Here is a 14,005-nt window from a genome sequence, read left to right on the forward strand (position 1 = left end):
CGGAGTCAGAGAGGGTTCGGTAGCTCGTTCTCTAGGACCAGATGAAGTCGGAGAGGGCTAGGGAGCTCATTTCTCCGGACTAGGTCAGAGAGGGCTCGGCACCGGACCGAGTCAAGAAGCTGGATCGGTGCGGACCGATCGGTGGCTCTTATACTGATCGGTGCCGGCCGATCAGGAATGTCGATGGCTCTGAGCGTTTGCGATCGGTGCGGACCGATCGAAATCGATCGATGCCCATGTTCTTGATCGGTGCGGACCGATCGAAATCGATCGATGGCCCATCGGATTTTGCGATCGGTGCGGACCGATCGAAATCAATCGATAGCTCATCGAGATTTTATTGATCGATGCCGAGACCGATCGAGGCTTTAAGCATCGGGACGGCGACATCTGATCGGTCGGGGACCGATCAGATTAGTGCTGATCGGTCCGTAAACCGATCGAAGCGCGCACCGGAAGAAGCGGCGCTGATCGGTGCGGGACCGATCAAATTAGTCTCGATCGGTCCGCACCGATCGAGATGATCGAAGCGTGGTTGATGCGACCGACCCACGTATTATTTGCTTTGCATGCACTTTTTCGATTGTCGTATTTGTATTCACCTATCTGTTTTTAACCATTTCTGTGAGTCTTTCTAGCTTGCAGGGTGCAGGTCACATTCTCATGTTTGGATTCAAATTAAGCTTCATTAAGAAAAGGAGACAAGTACCCTTTTCACTGTAATTTGCTGCAACAGATGCATTTGAGGCATCAACGTTCTCGACGAAATCTGATTACGATTGGGCTGCTCAGTTTGACCTCTAGCTATTGGTTCGTATCCGAGACGCCAGTGATTTCCATTGGCATGGGTTCAGAGAATCAGAAGAGGAGGAGGTGTGATTGGCTACGCTTGGCTGGCAGCAGCGATTCTGCAGACGGCGGTGATTCGAGCCAGTGAAGCAGAAGGAAGAAGAGAGGTTCAGAAGGGAATCCGATTCTCTGTTTCCTTGTGATCAAGCCTTGAGAAAGCAAGTTGGTGAAGCTGTGAGCTCTTTGCTGAGAAGGTTGTTGTGCGCCCTCTGCTCTGTTTCTTCTCCGCGTGGCTGTAAGCTCATCTTAATATTTTCTCAGTCTTGTGCTTAAATCTATAATCATCTGAGACTTTGTTGAGAGGTTGCTCCACCGAGAAGGAGACATCTTTAGCCGGATCTTGTCCGGGGTGTGATCTACCGAAAGATCAAGGAGTCGTCCTCCTTACGGACACGCCGAGGAGTAGGGGCAAGTTATCCCCGAACCTCGTATATCCTTGTGTCTGCTGTGTGTTTGTTTTCTTTCGTTTTAGTTTTTCTACTTCCGCTGTGCTGTGCTAACAAAGTTCTTGAAGAAATTTCTGTTTAGTGTTTTTCAAAGAGGCTATTCACCCCCCCTCTAGCCATCTAAGATCCCAACAAGTGGTATCAGAGCCTGGTGCTCTTCATTACGACTTAACAACCCAAAGAGCTAAACAATGGCCATGAAGGAGGGACTCAGCACCAACCGTCCACCTTATTTCGATGGAGCAGATTTTCAATACTGGAAAAGCCGCATGGAGTATTACCTCAAGACCGATATCTCCATGTGGTTCTCCGTCAAGGAGGGATTCTCACCTCCAAAGGATGAAGAAGGTAAGGAACTTGACTCATCGAGATGGTCAACCGAGCAAACTCGCAAGGGACAAGCCGATGCCAAGGCGGTTGTCACTTTGCAATGTGGGATAGCCAAGGATCAACTTGTCAAGGTTGGTCCTTTCACAAGTGCGAAGGATCTATGGAACAAGCTCATCGAGCTCCAAGAAGGGACTCGAGACTCTCGGATCGCCAAGAGGGATTTGTTCCTAAACCAACTACAGAACCTTGTCATGAAGGAAAATGAAACTGTAAGTGAGATACATGGAAGGTTCAAGGAGATCATCAATGGTCTCCATTCGGTGGATGAACCAGTAGAAAACCGTGACCTCGTAAGGTATGCTCTAAAAGCTTTTCCTAGGAATGCCTTGTGGTCATCTATGGTGGATGCCTACAAGGTATCCAAGGATCTTTCCATTGTTAAGTTAGATGAATTTTTTTGTGAAATGGAATTACATGAACTTGCTAACAAAGGGCAAAAAGAGAAAGGTATTGCTTTGGTTGCAGAAGAAAAGAGCAAGGAGGGAAGAAGGAAGAAAGAAAAGAAGAAGGAGAAAGAAATTGTTTCATCTTCATCCTCCTCCGAGTCCGATGATGAAGGTGAATCATCATCAAGCGAGATGGCCAACTTCGTGAGAAGAATCATGAGAAGGAGCAGAAGATACAAAGGGAAAGGTAAACCTAGTGAACAAAATATTGACAAAACTAATGTTACATGTTATGAGTGCAGCAAAAAGGGACACTATCGGAGCGAGTGTCCGAAATTAAAAAGGAAGGAGGAACGAGCCAAAAAGAAGGAGGAAAGAGTCAAGAAGAAGAAGGCTCTAAAAGCTACATGGGATGAGTCTTCTTCAAGTTCATCTGAGGAAGAGAAGAGGGAGAAGAGTACACGGCAGTTAGCCCTCATGGCAAGAGAGGAGTCCGAGTCCGAGAGTGAGGACTCAAGCTCTTCAGCCGCGACTTCATCATCTTCGGATGATGAAGAGGTAACATCTCCCCCATTTAGAAAAGTGTTATAAAACAATTGCACATTTGTCTACTTCCCTTAAAAAATCAAAAACAGAAACTAAACTGCTAAAAGATGAAATAGAGAAATTAAGGGCCCTTAGGGAAGATGAGGTCGATGACCTTTATCAAGAGGCCCTAGAGGATGAAAACAAAACCTTGAAGGGTGAAATTGAGAAGCTCAAGAAAATGCTTGAGAAATTCTCAACCAGCTCTAAGACCTTAGACATGATTCTAAATGCCCAAAGGGCGGTTTACAACAAGGCTGGATTAGGATACCAACCTAAGGAGTCTAGCTTTATTTCTTTAGTGTCAAGAACCCAATTTCATAGAACACATGTTTCTAGGGTTCATGAGACTAGGAAGAAGGTGACTAAGGCATGGGTGCCTAAGTCTCTCATTGTAGATGCATTAGGTCCCAGAATTTGGGTACCTAAAACATCCGTCTTTCGTGTCTTGTAGGCATTGGTCGAGGGGGAGCGTCTATCAACTTGGTTTGTTGATAGTGGATGCTCCAAGCACATGACAGGGGACAAGTCACTATTCTCTACCATACAAAATAAAAATAGAGGTAATGTGTCTTTTGGCAATAATGGTAGTCTTAAGGTTATAGGGGTTGGAGACATTCATATATCCGAATGTCTCCACATCAAGAATGTTCTTCTAGTCAAGGGGATGACTTTTAATCTCCTAAGTGTCAGTCAATTGTGTGATACGGGTTACACAATTGAATTTCATTCAAGTCAATGTTTGGTTAAACACATTGACACACTTGACACGGTACTAGTAGGCACAAGGGTTGATAATATTTATCAAGTATCGTTTAAAAGTGCTACTAATGCTTTGATTAAGTATTTCATGTCAAAAGAAGAAGAGTCTTGGCTATGGCATAGAAGGTTGGCACATGTCAATATGAAGAACATCCGGAAGTTGGCCAACCAAGGATTAGTGCGAGACTTACCCAGCATCAAGTACCACAAGACCAAACTATGTGATGCATGTCAAAAGGGTAAGCAAACAAAAGGTGTTCATAAAGGTAAAAGCATTGTAAGTACATCTACTGCTTTAGATTTATTGCACATGGACCTATTTGTTGCAGTAGTGTAATATCATTGAATGGAAGTAGATATTGCTTGGTAATCGTTGATGATTTTACTAGATACACATGGACCTTCTTTTTGAAACATAAGGACCAAACTATAGATATTTTTATTTCCTTTTGTAGAAGAACTGAAAATGAAAAATCGACAATAATTAAAACCATTAGAAGTGATCATGGTGGGGAATTTCAAAATCATAGGTTTTTAGAGTTTTGTCAAGAAAAGGGATATAGGCATGAGTTCTCTACTCCGAGGACCCCACAGCAAAATGGGGCTGTGGAGAGAAAGAACCGAGTCTTACAAGAGGCTGCACGAAGCATGCTCAATGAGTACTCACTACCGAGCTACTTATGGGCTGAAGCTGTGAATACAGCTTGCTATGTGCAAAATCGAGTTTTAATACATAGGTTTTTAGGAAAGACTCCCCATGAACTTTGGTTTGGGAAACCACCTACAATTAAACATCTTAGGGTGTTTGGTTGTAAGGTGTTTATTTTGAACACCAAGGACCATCTTGGGAAGTTCACGGCTAAGGCTGATCAAGGGATACTGGTCGGGTACTCTCTTACCAGCAAAGCCTATCGAGTCTACAACAATAGGACCAAATTGATTGAAGAGTCCTCTGATGTAGCCTTTGAAGAAATCCCTAACTTAAATGATCAACCAAGGGATGTAGGAGGAATTCAATTTGAACTTAGAAATCTAAGTTTGAATGACCAAAATGAAGAACGAGTCGAAGTTGACTCTGATGTTGATGAGCAAAGGCAACAAAGAACTCAATTTGATCCTTTGCCTGATATTGAGTCCTCGCCTGTGCCGAGTGAGACCATTCATGAGGCACCACCAACACCAAGACAATCTAGGATAGCCACTAGGCATCCCCAAGACCAAATTGTGGGAGACATCCAACAAGGGGTTAGGACTAGATCATTCTTCAGAAATGAGTCTAATGAAGTCGCATTGATTTCAGAGATTGAACCAAAATTAGTTGATGAGGCATTGCACGATCCTGATTGGATCATAGCTATGCAAGACGAATTAGGTCAATTTGAAAGGAGCCAAGTGTGGGACTTGGTTCCTAGACCGAAAAAGACCACCATTATTGGAACTAAATGGGTCTTCAAAATAAGTTAAATCAAAGGAGAAGTTGTAAGAAACAAGGCAAGACTTGTAGCCAAGGGCTATAGTCAAGTCGAAGGTCTCGATTATGATGAGACTTATGCTCCCGTGGCACGATTAGAGTCCATTCGTTTGATGCTAGCTTTTGCTGCACATAGAGGTTTCAAACTCTATCAAATGGATGTTAAATCTGCCTTCTTAAATGGTTTCATTAAAGAAGAGGTCTATGTTGAACAACCACCGGGGTTTGTAAGTACCGAAGCTCCAAACCACGTGTACAAGCTCAAGAAAGCACTTTATGGGCTTAAACAAGCACCACGAGCTTAGTACGAAAGGTTGTCAACATATTTACTAGAAAAAGGTTTCGTAAGAGGCCAAATAGACCCAACACTATTTCTGCGTAGAGATGGTGAAAATATTTTTGTAGCCCAAGTATATGTCGATGACATAATTTGTGGCTCAAATAACAAGGGCTATTTGAATGAATTTATTTCTCACATGGAAAGTGAGTTTGAGATGAGTCTAGTAGGAGAATTGACATTCTTCCTTGGACTTGAAATCAAACAAACTCGAGATGGCATTTATGTCCATCAGACGAAATACACTCAAGAGATGCTTAGAAAATTCAATATGAGTGACTCTAAGGAAGTGTCCACTCCAATGGCGACAAACACTCGCCTTGACAATGATGAGAGTGGGAAACCAATTGATCTAACGCAATATAGAAGCATGATTGGTAGTCTTCTATATCTCACAGCTAGTCGACCGGACATACTCTTTGCTGTGGGCATGTGCGCTAGGTATCAAGTCTGTGCCAAGGAATCTCATTTAATTGCAGTTAAGAGAATATTGAGATACCTTAAGGGCACAATTCGAGTAGGTCTATGGTACCCTCGTACAGAGTCTTTTGACTTGATAGGCTATACCGATTCTGATTATGCTGGGTGCAAATTGGATCGGGAAAGCACTAGTGGGGGTTGCCAATTCTTAGGTTCATCATTAGTTAGTTGGTCAAGTCGGAAGCAACATTGTGTTGCTCTCTCCACGACCGAGGCCGAATATATTGTCATGGGAGAGAGTGTATCACAGTTGTTGTGGATGATACACACCCTAGAGGATTATGAACTTTCTTATAAGGGTGTATAAGTGCTATGTGACAACATTAGCACGATCAACCTAACTAAAAATCCAGTCCATCATTCAAGGACCAAGCACATTGAAGTGCGTCATCACTTCATTAGAGATCACGTAGCTAGGGGTGACATTGTGCTCACATATGTGGAGTCAAAGTCAAACCTAGCCGACATTTTCACCAAACCCCTTCCGGAAAATGAATTTAGTCATTTAAGGAGGGAGTTGGGGATGTGTTTGGCTCCTTAGGTCCTTAGGACTTCATCATGATCAATAAGGACAAATTAAAATGACAAAAGAAATTGGGAATGATTTTGGGCAACTTGGGAACATCTCACACAAACTATAAGGTTTAACAAAATATTTTTGTTTGCTAGAAATGGGGTGAGATGCTAGGAACAACCAAATTATTCAAAATGTATCATGCATCTCTTGAATAATTAGGTTGAAGAGACATTAATTGAGTATGGGGAACACCATTACATAATTTATGTGTAATTGGTTCCTAGATCTTACTCATATATTCCAACCAAGGAATCTTGGTTGGACTTTTGCCTAGAAATTTTTCTAATCATGGTTGATGGTTGATGGTTGATGTGTTGATTGATATTGTTGTTTGGTTCATGTCATGACTTTTGATTGATAAAACGATAGGTTATTAAAGGAAATAATAATAAATTGGATATATTTTGACAAACTTGAAACTAAACATAACAAGAATCAAGAATTTCAGCTTTCATGCCTTGATTGCAAATTAGGACAAGTTGTCTATTTTGACAAACTTGAAACTTGTCTGAAATCTCAGTGTTTGTAGTCGAATTTGAAAGTCTCAAATTATAAACAAATTCACACCATAAGAGCCCATCGTTAGGACATAGTTATGCTTGTAGATTCTCAGGGTTCTAGATATTGATTTTGAAAGTTTTACTGGAGAAACTTCTACGAACTATCAAACATATCTAAGGATTTCGGTTACTGAAATCACTGAAAATTTCAGTATCAGACACTGATCGGGCTACAGCCCGATCAGGAGAAGATGGATCGGTCGACAGACCGATCCAAAAACTTCCCAACCTTTCTGTCTGTAATCTGATCGGTCCAGGGACCGATCAGGTTATTTTTGTGCGGCTCACTGATCAGTCCAGGGACCGATCAGGATAATCTGATACGCATAAGGCTCTTCTGATCGGTCCATAGACCGATCAGTGGTTCCATTGGTTAAGTCTGTGACTTAGGGGGCTTACTGATCGATCTAGATAATTAGAATGTGCCAACCACATTTGAGGAATTTTCTAGAGTCAATCTAGTTGACACATAGTGATCTAAAAGTCTTGAGGATATGATTTTAGGTCTATTACACTTAGGAATATAGAATTTATGGCAAAATGATCAAAATTATCAAAAATGGCAACTAAGGCTAGAATTAGGTATTTTCTATACCTTGACATGTTATTTGCCATATATTGTTTGTCATATGCCATGTCATGACATCATATTTAATCTATGATCATTTGAAATGTCATGATAATGCTTAGGTTATTTAAATGTCATGCTTTAGTCAAGTTTCATACTTTATGCCATGACATCATGACATTGGCACATGTTTCCATTTATGATATCATTATATGCCATGTCATCATCTCTTCTCTTGCATTTATAATCAATGAAATTGATTTAAGGACTAAAACACATTTTGATATGGAGATCAAATTGTTGTTTAGAAAATGCATGAGAACCTAGTTAAGATAACCTAAACCCATATCTCACACCAAAATTGACTTGGATGTGTTTGATACACCTTAGATGTGTGTGAGATATTAGGATCATGAGCTAGGATCAAGGTGCATAGTTCTTGTACCTAGATGAGCCTAATTCGAAATTGGGGATCATAGGGAAAGCTTATGTACAAGTCATGTACATTTAGCCCAAAGATTGTGGTCCTAAATTAAATGATTTAAAATCATTTCAAAATTAATTTGAAAAACCTTGATGAAGCTTTTCTAGTGATAGCATTTATCATTGAGCAAGTTGATACAAAGTTGAGTTAAACTTGAACTATTTCAAAGTTTTTCGAACTTTGTATCGAGTTTTGAAAATGAAAGTTATTTTCATAGAAAACTATTTTCCCATGATAGTATGTGGTATGAGGAATGTATCCTCAAAATTTCACAATTTTTCAAATTTTCTGTGATTTTCTAGAGGTTTCTGAATTTCGGGAGAAGAAAAATTCAGAAATAAGATATCAGAGGTTGTGGACCGATCAGAAGGGAGTCTGATCGGTCCAGGAAGTTGTGGATCGGTCACTGTGACCGATCCAGGGAAGACCTGATCGGTCTGGTGACCGATCAGGGCGTGCCAGTTTCGACTGTGCTGTCTGAAATTTCAGCAATGAAGTTGGTGTTTTGGATTTCTAAAGAGTTGAAACTCTCCAAGACATTGTTGGTGCAATGGTCAAGGGGGAGTTGACCTTTAAGGGGAATTTTACCTATTAGTCAAGGGGAGTTGACTTTTAGGGGGAGTTTTTACTCCTAAAAGACTTAAGTGATATGAGATTATCACTAAGTTAATTGTTGACTCTAGTGTCAAGGGGAAAATTAAGGGTTTCAATGAAAGATATGAGACTTTCATTAGGAAGAAACTCTTGACCTTGATTTACTCCTTTTGATGTGTATCAATAAGGGGGAGAGAATGTCTAGAGAATGTTCAAGGAAGAACATTGGAGTTAGTGGGAGAGTTTGTTGATCACAACAAATGAAGTTGTGAACAACGATAACTTACTCTTTAAGGGGAGAGTTTGTTGATGTGTGCCAATAGGGGGAGAATGAAGGGTTTAAGTTAGGCCTTCATTATCTAAGAAGGAGGTTGCCTTCTTAGAAGAAGAATGTAAGGTTGTAACTTATGTTTCATTACCTAGTGGCATGAAGAAAGTTGAGGCTATTGGATTAGCCTAACTTAAAGGTATTGTCAAACATCAAAAAGGGGGAGATTGTTGGTGCAATTTCCAGTAGGTCAAGGTTGACCTAGTTGACCAAGCGTAAACCTTGGTCATGGTTTCGATGTTTGACAATACAAAAAGACATGTAGACATGGACAATACAAGTGCAGTTGTCCATGCGGAGAGATACTGATCAGGGTCTGATCAGGTTGGATGAAGAAGAGTCAAGTAGGTCAAGGTTGACCGGATACTTGACTGGGAAGTCCTAACTGGGATGTTAGGCAGTTCGGAAAGTCCTGGTGAGTGAAGTCAGGCAGTTCGGAAAGTCCTGGTGAGTGAAGCCAGGCAGTCAGGAAATCCTGGTGAGTGAAGCCAGGAGAAAACCCTAGTGAGTGAAGCTAGGTGAAAGTGAAAGTCCTGGTGAGTGAAGCCAGGCAGTTGGAGAAAGTCCTGGTGAGTGAAGCTAGGCAGTTGGGAAAGACGTGGTGAGTGAAGCCAGGCAGGGGAAAGACCTAGTGAGTGAAGCTAGGCAGTTTGGAAGTCCTGGTGAGTGAAGCTAGGCAAGGGAAATCCAGATGGGTCAAGGTTGACCAGACATCTAGTGAAAAGTCCAAGCAGGGAGCTTGGCATGGGAAAAGTCCAAGTATGGAGACTTGGCACGGAGAAGACCAAGTTGGAGACTTGGCACGGAAAGTCGGAGAGGGCTCGGTAGCTCGTTCTCCGGACTGTGGTCAGAGAGGGCTCGGTAGCTCGTTCTCTGGACCGGACGAAGTCGGAGAGGGCTCGGTAGCTCGTTCTCCGGACTAGGTAAAGAGAGGGCTCGGTAGCTCGTTCTCAGGACCACTTAGGGTTTAGGGCTGGAGCTCTAAACCTGGATCGGTCTGGTGACCGATCCAGCGATACGCCTGAGTATCTGATCGGTCTGGTGACCGATCAGATAATAAACAGAAGGGTTCTGTAAGTCATCTGATCGGTCTGGAGACCGATCAACAGGGAGTCTGATCGGTCTCCACGATCGATCAGAGACGCAGCCACCTCTCTTGCAGAGAGGTGGGATCGGTCCGGGGACCGATCAGACTGGGGCCTGATTGGTCACCAGGACCGATCAGAGGTGCCCTGGACCGATCAGGCTTCAGCCTGATCGGTCCAGAACTATCCGTTGGCTCACAACGGCTAGTCTTCTGTCTTCTGTTCTTCGCAGGTGCAGTGCAGGTTATAAAAGGAGATCGAGGGCTTCTACTGTTTTTTTCTTCCTCCTCTCTGTTTCTTCTTGCTGCTGCAAGTTCTTCTGCGAGCTTTGCTGAGCTCTTCGTTCCTGAAGCTTTTTGTGAACTTCCACTCGGCTGGGACCAACTGATCAGTTGTTGTTGCTGTTGTGGTTGGATCCGAGAAGCTGCTGCTTCATCTAGTCGACGAGAAGGCAAGATTGTTTGTTTTTACATTCATATTGTTGCTTCTTTTTGTGTATTCTTGTACTCCTATTCTTGCTGGTGCAAGAAAGATTGTGGCGAGGTTTCTCCACCCAGAAGGAGTATATATATTAGCCGATTCTCCGGGGACTCATCCACCGACGGATTGATAGGCTTCGTCCACCTTACGGACACACCGAGGAGTAGGAGTATATCTCCGAACCTCGTTACATCGACGTGTGTTGAGGTTTGATCTTCTTGTCTTTGTTTCTTTGTTTTATTTTCCGCTGCGCTAACCTTGATTTGTAGAAAGAAACGAACGATTTGGGGCGGCTATTCACACCCCCCCCTCTCTAGCCGCGACCATCGATCCTAACATGGTTTACGTCGTTATTTTTCCTCGAAATAGTCTAAGATTTACATGATGATTATCTTTTTTCTGAAATAATTAGATATTTATGTGATGATTTATTCTTTTCCTGAAAAGGTTATGCATCACTAAGATCTCAAGAAACCAAGGGGGCAGCAACCCAGGAATCAAGAGCCGGGAGGCTAAGGAGCCGAGAGGCCTAAGAGTTAGGGGTGGCAATTTTCCCCATGGGTTCGGGGCCCCGTGGGGAAACCCCGAAACGGGGACGGTTCGGGGAGTTAATTCGGGTATGGATTCGGGTTCGGAGATTTTTAAAATCCCCGAAATTAAACCGGGGCGGGTATGGGTATGCTATCCCCATCCCCGAACCCACCCCGATTTTAATAATAATAATAATGTTAATATTAATAATATAAGTTAAAAAGAAATCTCTAATTCCTAACTCTATGTCTTCCACCCTTTCCCATTCGACGCTGCTTCCTTCGTCGTCGCTTCCTTTGTCGTTGCTCCCTTCGACAGTTCGCGCTGCCACTCCTTTCATCTCGTCGATCTCCACCGATGTCGCTCCCTTCATAGTGTAGATCTCTGTCGATGTCGCTCCTCCCTTCGACGCGGTAAACCCTCTAGCCTTTCTAGTCTCCTACTCTCCCGTCATCGCTCCCAGTCCTTGCCAGTTCCTCCCTTCCAAGTTTGATCTCTGCCCTGTGCCTCTCTAGTCTCCCGTCGATATTGTTGGCCTACACATCCTACGATCCTCGTATGTCATCAACGCTTGCTCCCATCGTCAGTGAGGTGACCATATTTCAAGTTTTTGTTTGTGTCAATTTCTCTCTTCTCTTTTTTTTTCCTGGATTCATGAATTCTATTTCAAAAAATATTACCTTATTTTGTTTCATTTTCAAATACAAATAATACTTTGCTGGTGTCTTTTGAGATGATCTGATGCTTATGATGCTATCTATTTTGGCTTGCTTTACAAATTCTTGTTAATGTAGGAATTATGTGGATGAGTAGACTATGATTTTTTGATATTATGATATATCCTTTCAGATGGAAATTAATGATAATGAGGTTGAGGGTGCTATGCAAACTATTCCAACTATGGGAAGTCAAGTTCTTGCGTCAACAACATCACATTCACAAAATGAGAGTGTTCCAATTGAGGCAAACGAAGTAACTCTAAATAACACTTTAGATGTTGAAATTTCGGGTACAGATGTTGGAACAAAAAGAAAATTTAGATCTATTGCATGAGATCATTTTGAGAAAAAACTAATTGGAGGAAAATGGAAAGCGATCTGCAATGATTGTAAGAAAACCTTAGGCGGTGATACTAAGAATGGTACCAATCATTTACTTGACCACATGAAAATATGCTTGCACAAAAAACAGAAGACCATACAACAATCTCTATTGCAGCCAGCAAAATCCAATGATGGGACAATGCAGCTTGAGACATACCATTTCGACCAAGATCAAGCGAGGACAGAGCTTGCAAATATGATTATATTGCATGAGTACCCATTATCTATGGTTGATCATGTTGGCTTTAGAAGGTACTCTCATGCATTGCAACCAATATTTAAAGTTGTTTCCCGAAACACAATCAAGACTGACATCATGAAGATATTCGAGTATGAAAGAAATAAAACAATGAAATTATTAGACTCAAATGCTAGTCGAATTGCGTTGACAACTGATATGTGGACGGCAAGTAATCAGCAAAGAGGATTCATGGCCATCACTTCACACTTCATCGATGCTTCATGGAAATTACAAAGTTGGCTTGTTAGGTAAAGTTTTTTCTCTTGAACTTTATACTTGCATTTACCATTAATAATATTACTATTATCATTAAAATGCATTATATTTCTTTTACTAGGTTTATATATGTGACGTGTCCACATACTGCTGAGGTTCTCGCAAATGCACTTGTTGATTGCCTTTTGGATTGGAACTTGGATCGTAAGTTATTTACTTTAACCGTTGATAATTGCACAACTAATGATGCTATTATTGAGCTTATTCTTGACAAGCTTCCTCCGAGTTCACTTATCTTAGAAGGAAAATTATTTCACATGCGGTGTTGTGCCCATATTTTGAATTTGGTTGTGAGGGATGGACTATAATTAATTAGTGATAGCATTGAAACAATTCGTTATAGTGTCGCATTTTGGACAGCAACACCAAAAAGAGATGAAAAATTTATTGAAACAGCTTGACAATTGAAGGTTCCAAGCATAAAGAAACTAGCACTTGATTGCAAAAAACGATGGAACTCTACATATTTAATGCTTAACACTGCATTAGAATATGAAGCCGTGTTTGCTCGTTTGAAACAATGTGAAACTTTATATAAAAGAGTTCCCACACAAGAAGATTGGTCAAAAGTGAGAGAGATTTCTTCTAAATTGGAAATGTTTTTTGATGCCACAGAGTTGTTTTCGAGGACCAAGTATCCCACTATAAATCTTTTCTTCTCTACTATTTGCGATATTAAGTTGACAATTGGTGATTGGCTTCTCTCGGATGATAATGTGGTGAAAACAATGGCAACAAATATGAAAGTAAAGTTTGAAAAATATTGGGATGTAATGAATTGTTTATTGGCAATTGGGAGTATTTTAGATCCAAGGTACAAGATGAAGACATTTCAATTCTATTATCCTCTTGTTTATGGTGATATGTCTTCTTATGAGATTGAAAAACTAAAGAAAAAGTTGTGTGATATGGTTGAAGAGTATGAGAAGAAATCCAAACAATCGCAGAAAGTGAAAAATTCACAATCTTCTTCTTCTTTAAGGCCTCCACTTTCTAAGTGTGGTACTTATGCTGATAAATTTGAGATGTTCATGGATTCTAATACTAGTACTGAACATGAGAAGTCGGACTTGGATTATTATTTAGAAGAGTCTCTTTTGCCAAGAACAAGTGAGTTTGATATCTTATGTTGGTGGAAGATAAATGGGATCAAATATCCCATTTTGCATGATATTGCTAAGGATGTGTTGGCCATTCCCGTGACGACCGTTGCTTCTGAATCAACATTCAGTACTAGTGGGAGAATTTTAAATGCTCACCGTAGTAGACTTCATTCTAAAACTGTTGAAGCTTTGATGTGTGCTCGAGATTGGTTATGGAGTGAAATTCAAGGTATTAAATAGTTTTCAAATGAAATTGTTTCTATTTCTTTATTGGTTTTCATTATAATATTTGTTATTCATTTTATCTTATTAGATTCTACAATTTCAAGTGATCAAAAGTTTGACAATGATGTTGATATAGAGGTAAGT

This window comes from Zingiber officinale, chromosome 4B, assembly GCF_018446385.1.
Source record: "Zingiber officinale cultivar Zhangliang chromosome 4B, Zo_v1.1, whole genome shotgun sequence".
Classification (NCBI taxonomy): Eukaryota; Viridiplantae; Streptophyta; class Magnoliopsida; order Zingiberales; family Zingiberaceae; genus Zingiber; species Zingiber officinale.